Raw genomic sequence first — 10018 nt, 5'->3', positions numbered from 1 at the left:
CATGAAATTTTCATCAACTTGAGAATGTTATCTATTATTTATGTTCCTTACCATAAAATTTTGGTATCCTGCTGATCTTCATGCCCAGTGAGTTATAAAATAACTAAAAAATTTGCCTTAGCGAAATAATCACGTCAAACTTCGATGAGTTTTACACGTGACTGTATAAAATAAAGCTCGCCAAAGTCGTTCACTTCTTGTTCGGTATGACAATTTTTTCAGCTCTGTCGGGCACACACGTGTCACAAATGACCAATAGTAATCACTTCTTTGTTTTGTCAGCTTGAAACTTTGAAAAGAAGTCCGTGAATCAATTATTAAAGCTCATCAATTCTACCTAATAATGGATCATTTTAATCATAGAGCTGAACCAGCTGTTAATGGTAGTATTTGGAGTGTCTACCTTGCTTTGATACAGGGCAAAATTTATTAGCAACTAACATGCGCACAAAACCCTACTGCTGCAATGCATGGGTTGTGACATGTTCCTAACCAATAACATGAAATAACATCCGTATAATAACCAATAATTGTTGAATCATTGTGTTTCAATTTCAGATTTTAGATTGAAAAGGAAGCCTAAGCAATCACGTTTTAACCCAGCTTAATTTTTTGGTTATAATTGTAATAAATTTCATTGACTACTAAATATTTAACTATACTAGTCTTAAAACACCAATTCTTCGTTCTATTAATTGTTTAAGCTTTAACTGATTCATATTATAACCGAAATTAAGGTCATATGAAGAATTAAAGATTTTTTAACAGGACGCCTTCGATTTTATGCATCATAGAAGTCCTGGGGAAGCTCAGTACTTACATATATGGATCACAACAAATAATTCAGATTGGTAAGATATTTACAACCTAAATGTAATTCGGAATGTTACAGAGACTGTTTCTTTGATGACTAAATACTTGATGTATAATTTAATATTGCAAATAAACCTACTTCCTGATGAAAAAACTTCTCCTGTATGATAGTATGCGATTCAGCCTAAATATACGAATATTTTATAACGCAACAGTGGTTGAAAATGAATATAATATGTTACTCATCTCAAGACCTTACTGGAACTCAAGTTATCATATTCTAATATCGTTCATAGTTGATGAAGCATGTTTGATTTCTTTTTAATCTTGTTTACTGAGCGAAAGCGTGATCTGTAATTCTAATTTTACTTGGTCATGAAACATATGTTGAAATTCAGAAAAAAGTACTGGGCTTTTGTCAATATTCTATGTGAAGTTAATGTGTTATTCCGCAAGTAAATAACTAGCACTGTTAAATTCGCATTTTTTAAAGCTGAATTGCTAACAGTTTTTACTTAGGTATTATTGTTTTTTTTGTGTCCAGTTATCTGTTAGGGGGAAACAATTGTTACTAACTTGCAAATTACTGATACTACATCATTGACGTGAAGGAAATTATGCCCCCAAACTAATTAAACAAACGTTTAATTGCAAAAAAATTAAAAGTATTCTCTAGGTTTCTTAAGCTTGTCAAATGCATTGCAGTAAATATGTATCACTGTCGAATGCCAATTTATTACTATTAATATGCAAACTCCCTGCCAGGCATTTTCCAGTGTTAACATATAAGCTCCCTTTTATTTACCACTTAATTTAGAATATTGTATATGGCTTGATAGACTGAGTAAATGTTTTGCAATACCTTAATAAACAATGCTGAGCACCGATGTTGCAACGGCGAAGATCAGAGAGTGAATAGCGGCATCGAATGTTCATCAATGACGTGTCGTGCTCATACTATACTCACATCGCGTGCCAATGACCGCGCGTAAAGAAAACTCTTCCCCCGCTGCAGATAACAGCCTTACGCCAGCGATACTCCATCGATATGCAATCATGCCGCCTTTCACCGCGAAGTATGGGAAATTTCCCGCTTGCGCGCAGCCAAGAAAAATAGCAATCGTCTTAGGATACTAGGAAAATTTAATTTTACAATTAATACCAGTGCATGAAAATAAGTAAATTTAAAAGATAAAATTCCGTGTGTTGTATTCAAATTATCGATTAAAAATTTAAAAAGTATATTATCTTGTTTGGATTTTCAGATGTGGAAATTTTTTATTTATTTTAATCAACTGTGTAATTATCCTCCATAAATATAATTTTCTATGAGCCGACGGACATATTTGATTCCGTCTTATAAATATCTTCTTATTAGTATCTGTACATAATCTCATATATAAAATCTAAGCAAATATCCCAGTATATTTGTAAAAAGAGAAACAATGACTTTGAATTGAAGTGAAGTGAACTGAATTTTTAGAAATTAAAAAAATCACCCACTAGAGGTTGAGTTTCAAATCATTAAGAGACGCATTGCGATGATTTTTAATTTTGAAAGTAGTTTATGGACGGGAAATGAAAGACTGATTCTCGTTGTAATACTTTAATGTTCCGTTTTAAAATAACGCCAGTAAATCTGTGACTGATCTTCAATGGACGGAACTTCAATGTTCCGTCGTAAAATGAAACCGTTAAATCTTTGACTGATCTAATTGATAGACATGCATAGCTTTCATGATTTATCCTCTTTTAGAGTAGAGATTTGGTTGAATAGCCGCTAGTTTATGCGCCTCTTTTAACGTTTCAGAACCACTTAGAACCACAGAAGAAATATTTTCAATTTATAATTACGGAAATTATAGAGTCACGAAGATATCGTAAAATGTCATTTCAGGTTTTGTATTAAGGTGCGTCGAGAACACCATCATATTCAGTAATTACGGCCGTATTTTGTTGTGTGATAACGTCACATTATGTCCCGCTACTGGATCAATAAAAGAGACTGATAAGTCTGGGCTCTGCACGCCAATTAATCGTTCAGAAATAATGTGCGGCAATTATGGTGTGTATTAATGGACTATTAACTGCTTGGGAGGCCTGCAAAATGATGAGTGGGACTCCATATAGTGAAATTAATTTGTTTACAGACTGTTTTTGAGGGAAGGACCTGCATTTCTTTTTGGCATCTTAATATATCTTGCGTCCTGAAAACTCCTTAGAATAATGCCCTATAATGTGTAATGAATTTATGACATTTAATAATGGGGGTCCTAGAAGTTCCTTGCTGTCTCAATACTTCAGATTATGAATACCATGAATATACAAAAAAATAATTCTGGGTATCGCGATTAATGAATAATATTTGTATATAATTTAGATCGAGGTAGAATATTAGGTCGTGTTTTTTATTATGAACACTTACAGAAAGACGAGTCTCTCTAGATAATATTAGTAATTTAGAATATTGTTTTGCGGAAAAAATGAAAAATAATCCGGTGAGTTTAGAGATCTGAATGCGAATTTAAATGTTCCCAGTCACGATATTGACACAGAATCTTGGCGTGGTCATTAAATGTTGAAATAATAAACATGATATCTAAACGAAACCGAGCATGAATTGTACGAGGGAACATGAATACTTAATGCACATTGACCAAATACGTCATTCATGTTGACGTGAACGATTCTATTTGGCATGAAATCCTAAATTCAGCTACTTAAACAATCATCAATCATGAACTCTTGGTACCCTCATTCTAATGCGAATCTTTTCAACAATATCATTTTTTAGATGATACACGGGAATAAAGCAATCAATGCTGCGTACATTGACTGATTTCAATGTTTACTCAATAATCAATTGAATTATTAATGTCTTCGAGCGAGGGACGCTTAATCAGGGGCTAAAACCAACTCCTAAAACTGAGAATTTTTGTAATTCGTGACTATAATGTTTCTAATATCTAATTCTTGGCAATGTTATCTTTGATATCCATTTAAATGAGAGTTGTACGTGGTAAATGACGATCGTATTTTCACCGTGAAAGATATATTTTTTACGTATGTATCATGAAAGCTTTAATTCTTCCTTCTAAGTTCAGGCATACGAGGGTTACATTTGAACAGTATTCATGTACACATTTTTGGACAACAAAGCGATGAAGCATCGTGATCACTTTTATATCTTCTACCGCAGTTCGAGCGTGTTGACCAAAAGATTGAATTATGTACAAGAAAGATAGAATTAAGTACAGAAAAATTTATATTAATAAAAATTTATATTTTATTACATTTATAAGTTTTATTTCATGTGCAAAAATATTCTAACACAACTTTCAGCTTCAAGATGAGAGGAAAATGTTTCTTATGTTTGGTTCTTGTTCAATAAACAAACAAATTTCTTCTACTGATGCTATGTTCGAACAACTCAAATACTTCATTTTAATAGTAAAAAATTAATACATAAGCTTCTATTTAATCCATGTTCTATTTCAGGTTGTTTGTACGCCAGTGTGTCCAGCGGTATCATACATACCAATTTAAACCTTCAGTGTATCGATCGCAGCTCAAGGCTTATGTCCCTGATCTAAATTATTGAAGTAGTTTATGTTAAGAACTGAATTATGAGAGTAGGTTATGTGAAGAACTAAATAACAAGAGAGTGTTAAATTATGAATAAAGGAGAGAATAATGTCACACCTAGGTCACTCCCAAATAGTGAGTGAAATTATTTGTGAATAGAACCTGGAAATCGATTTATGAAATTCATTCGTAAATAAAACAGTAATTATTAAAAAAATTAATTGATGCTTGCACCTCCACTCCCCTATAATTCTTGTGATACATTTGATGTTTACTACAATTTTCGTTTGATTCGAATTAAAATTGAAAAAAATTGGCAGTAACTGAATTGCTTCACGTCTTCAAGATCAATGGTTATAATTTAAAATTTTTGAACATGGTTCTGTCGTACTTAATCCAGTGAAATAATGTCTTCTCACAGATTACTATTTTCATCTTAGATAACTTTTGATTCACTTAACAGCAAAAAATCATTAATGTGTGGTGTCCTTTACTAGAATCAAATTTTAAAATTGTATAGCATGTTGTTTTGATTTTCTCACAACCCACTTATTTAGGAATATTATGAGTAAGAGTAATGAGTAAGAATATTATTAAGAGTAATGAGTATAAAGAGTAAGTAATGAGTGAAAGTAATGTATGAAGAGTAATGAGTGTAAAGAGTAAGAATATTATGTGTGGAACTTCATGGCAGCCGTGTTGCCAGTAGGAGTTTTTTAACACATAATTTATCATGCAAGAGTTTAATTATGAACAATGTAATGGTTTCATGTGCTTCATGATAGTGAATGATGCAATTGCTTCAATGGGTTTAATAGTAGTGAACGATATAATGGTTCGTTAGCTTAATGGTAGTGAGCCATGTAATTGTTTTATTACTATAATGGCAACGAACGATGTAGAGGTTTCATGGACTCAATGGTCATTGTCATGAACAATGCCGAGTGAAATTGCACGAATAAAGTTTCTTTATTTGTATATTTTTGGAATATATAGCGAAAATAATGTACAAGGGATTTTTGAACGAGTATTCATAATGCCTATGGCCTGCCTTTGCCTATGTTTGATATCAGAGATACATAATATAATGTAGAAATGTTAAAGAAATTTACAATTTTTGTTTTACTCGTTGAATTAAGAGAAATTGCCAAACAGGCAAAAATTGAAAGAACAATACATTTAAAATATATTGTACAAAAATTATCTACTTAAAATCTATTGTACTCATGGATTATTACTGCGAGTAACGCTGTGATAGCCTCATAGTATTTCATATCTAAAAAGCTTCGTAATCAGGGAATATATATTGCAGTAGTATCAATGTTAATATGCATTAAGGTTAATCTAATACGTCGAGTTACCTTGCCACACTCGGCTGCAGGTCACAGAAAAAACATAACGAATTGCGTACAGTTTCTAATGAAACTCAGTGTTAACTTGAAAATATCCACTATTTTGAAACTAATCTGTGTAAACTATTTTTTTCCAGGAGTAGAAAAGCTAAAAACTCTGAACTTTAGTTTTTGAAGTATATTTACTCGTAGTAAGACATAAAATCGAGTGATGGCTGCTTCCAATAAATTTTTAGCTGAATAAATGGAGTGCCGTTCAGTGCTGCTCTTTATCACTTAGCAGTTGTGCCATGAATTGCAAATGTTATGAACAGCCGTGCAGGTTAGATGTTCATAATCAAGTCTGTGAACACTGAGGCGCATTTATTTATGAGTGAAACCTTATTAAAATGTGGCAAGTTAATTCAGTCACCGTTTCAACGCAGCTCATCGTATTCTTATGTCGTCTCTTCTCATCTCAAGGCCTCGAACGTGAGTATCGCTATTTTGTTGCAGTGAAATTTGACCCTAGTGTGGAAAAATTATCTAATGTTTTCGATCAAGATTTTTTCTTTGAATTTTTCAAATTGGGGTACGTACTCATTCATTTTGACATTGATCTTTAATTTGAAAATAATTACTACTTTGGATTAATATTTCCTACAATTGCTGAGAATATCCGCGTCATAATTCATTAATTCATACCATGTCTAACACAAACGAGTATTCTTCAAAATGTTTTCATTTTTTGCTTTCTCAAGTTAGATCAGATTCACGTTTCTCATGTTCATGCTAATCAATTGGTGCAATTTTCTCTTGATTGATTCTGATATCGTATATATTCAACTGAATACGGTTTTAATTATCAAATTTTCTTGCTTACATGCGATGCCAAGATATATCACATCAGTGTTCCTCCGTGGATTAAGCTTACGGATCCTTCAAAGCGTTCGCTTTATGCCAATATGAGCCGGCAGAATCAAGATACGTTCGTCGAAAGAAATTTTGCAAACTCTGTATTTTTTAAGTTTGAGTTTCACTAAAGCCGAAACTACCGAATTTATCTTCCAATTCCCTTCGTAAAAGTTGGATGAAAAGTGAACGTAAATATTCATGCGCTGAGTTTGGTCGTAAGAATTTAGAATATCTTTTAAATTTTAACGTAAATCGTGAATTGAATAATTTCTGCGAAAATTTCTGGGATAAATCGCTAATTTAGTGTCTAAGAGTGCTCAAATGAATTGAAAATACAGTATGTATTAATTTTTTGTATATACTAAAAATATATACTAAATGAACAATTAACTTCAAATTGTGTAGACCAATTCACTTAGAAAGGTGACACAACTAAAAGAAATAATAAAACTCAGTGGACATGATAAAAACGGTTCGTGAGATAATAGTAATAAGACATGATTACCACACGCTAACACTAACTATTGCGACACTCACATGCTTTTCATCAAAGGTAAACAATTAATATGATGAAAGTTTGAAATATGTGTCATCAACTAAATTAGCACCTGATGCTGTTATAGAACATGCCAGCTTACTTTCACATTCGTAATACCAGGATATTTCATTCATTTTGACATCCTTCTTATAACAATTCCCCCACTTTACGAGACATCAGCTGGAAATATTTAGAGACTCATTGAGAACTCGAGTCCGTAGCAAATCGTCCCATTCAAGTTTCTAAGACCATGGTGATTCTGTGCTAAGTTTGGCTACGAAGTTTTGAGAAGAGGATTGTAAGCGAAGTGCAACAAGCTTAGACGCGTGCTCTTGAACTGGGAGCTCGTGCCATCTGCTCCATGATAAAGGAAATAGAAATGCCAGTTCAATTATAACCCATGAAACCCTGCACCGCTTTAGTGAATACAAGTTTTTCTTTATTTGTATAGGCTTACGTGACCGTGGTCTGAATTTGCTTTTCTTGTCGAATTATGACTTGGATAAGAAAACTTTCAGAAAACGGTAGTCTGGATGTGTTTTCGTTGGCAAAAACTCAATGTTTTGTATGCCAGCGAGGTTGCTTGAATTTTTTTACCTTAAATGGAAACTGAAATTTTGTGGTTTTTGCTACATGTTTTGATGTGTGTTGAAATTTTTGCAGGCCTTGCAATCTTCTTTCTCTTTTCAGAACACAATCAAAACTTTTATTTGTCAACGAGATTAGTTTCCTATAGCAATGTTTTGCACGTGTTTTTTTTTGCACTCGCGAAAATTGCTCAGTTTTATTACAAAAAGTTTCGCCTCTTGAACTGGCAAATTTCTCGGTTGCGGTGCTTTTACAACCAAGGCAGTAAGGTCATGAAATCTTTTTTGGAAATCAAGAGAGAAAGAAAAACAGGAAGGTAAAACATGTGTGACCTTATCGAATATGGATTGCAAAAACTGAAAGTTTCTGAAGTTTATTTAACCGAAATTTTAATGGGAGGATATAATACGGATGAAAAATACTGTAAAAATGATCCAGATTCAGTAGAAAAATGGGTTAATATTTCAGAATTAGGATATGAATCATGAACACTTAACACACTGAAATACTTGAACGAATCTCAATTAAATAAAACTACATGAAAGATGAAATCCAAAAAACACATTAAACCTATAGAATCAGCGTGCTTATACCTTTTTTAAAAAGAATTTTTGTCAAAATCATTCCGCTTCTAATTGAATTTCAGAAATCGATGTCATAAACATATTTAAATAACTAAAAAAAATGTTCTTTGCGCTGATAAATAAAAAGTTATTTTCACTGCCGAGTAATCCGGAACGACAGTGAAAAATTCCTACACTGTGCTACTTTGGCTTACGTTCATTTACCGTAATCATGCCGACGGTATAACTGCGTACCCGTTGTGTTGTTACCGTAATCATGCCGACAGTATGACTGCGTACCCGTTGTGTTGTTACCGTAATCATGCCGACAGTATNCGGCGGTATAACTGCGCACACGTTGTGCTGTTGCCGTAATCATGTCGACGGTATAACTGCGCACACGTTGTGCTGTTGCCGTAATCATGTCGACGGTATAACTGCGCACACGTTGTGCTGTTGCCGTAATCATGTCGACGGTATAACTGCGCACACGTTGTGCTGTTGCCGTAATCATGTCGACGGTATAACTGCGCACACGTTGTGCTGTTGCCGTAATCATGTCGACGGTATAACTGCGCACACGTTGTGCTGTTGCCGTAATCATGTCGACGGTATAACTGCGCACACGTTGTGCTGTTGCCGTAATCATGTCGACGGTATAACTGCGCACACGTTGTGCTGTTGCCGTAATCATGTCGACGGTATAACTGCGCACACGTTGTGCTGTTGCCGTAATCATGTCGACGGTATAACTGCGCAGCCGTTGTGCTGTTGCCGTAGTCATGTCGACGGTATAACTGCGCACCCGGTGTGCTGTTACCGTAGTCATGTCGACGGTATAACTGCGCACCCGGTGTGCTGTTACCATAATCATGCCGACAGTATAACTGCGCGCACGTTGTGCTGTTGCCGTAATCATGCCGACTTGTATGCCAGTATCGCACCGTCAATTACAGATCCCCAGTTCACGTGTTGGCAGTCCAGCGGACGCTGGCCAATTCAGCGAGAATTCCGTAGGAGTCGCATGCCAATGTTAGGAGGATATTGTACATGTGCCATGATAGAAGACAATATGCGAAAACTAGGATATATACAAAAATTAGGAATATAAGCATATAGGACAATATACATCAGTATCAGACAAGTACATGAATAAGAAAATATACGAGTGCGAGACAATAAACGAGAACCAGACAATATAGGAAAGAGGACCGAGCAATATACGAGAACTACACATGATTACGAGAATTACAAAATATACGAAACACATACAATTAGTCATTATACGGAATCAGACAGAGTACGAGTACAAAACAATGTACGAATAAATAGAAATCAGGCATGACGACTGTTCATACTGATTTTCTATTAGTAATGGTTTCCATTAGTAATTAGAATGGATTCCTATTCCACTAGAAAGCAAAAAGGTGCTTTTCTCTACACGGAAAAATTAATTGCTCTTATTATTTCTGATTGACCTGCACTGCTATTATTATCGTCACTGAAAGCTGTCAACACAAAATTATCTTTCTTGCTTGTTCACTATTGATTTTATTGAATCTAGGAAGTTGACTTGGAAGTTAAAGTTGTTTCCGGGAAGTTGACTCGGCGTTGCTCGGGAGGTTGTTTGTGACAGTATAGCAATTATAGTATATATATGTGACAGTATATATATATACTATATA

This window comes from Hyalella azteca, unplaced genomic scaffold (assembly GCF_000764305.2).
Source record: "Hyalella azteca isolate HAZT.00-mixed unplaced genomic scaffold, Hazt_2.0.2 contig16872, whole genome shotgun sequence".
Classification (NCBI taxonomy): Eukaryota; Metazoa; Arthropoda; class Malacostraca; order Amphipoda; family Hyalellidae; genus Hyalella; species Hyalella azteca.
This window is presented reverse-complemented; position numbering follows the sequence as displayed.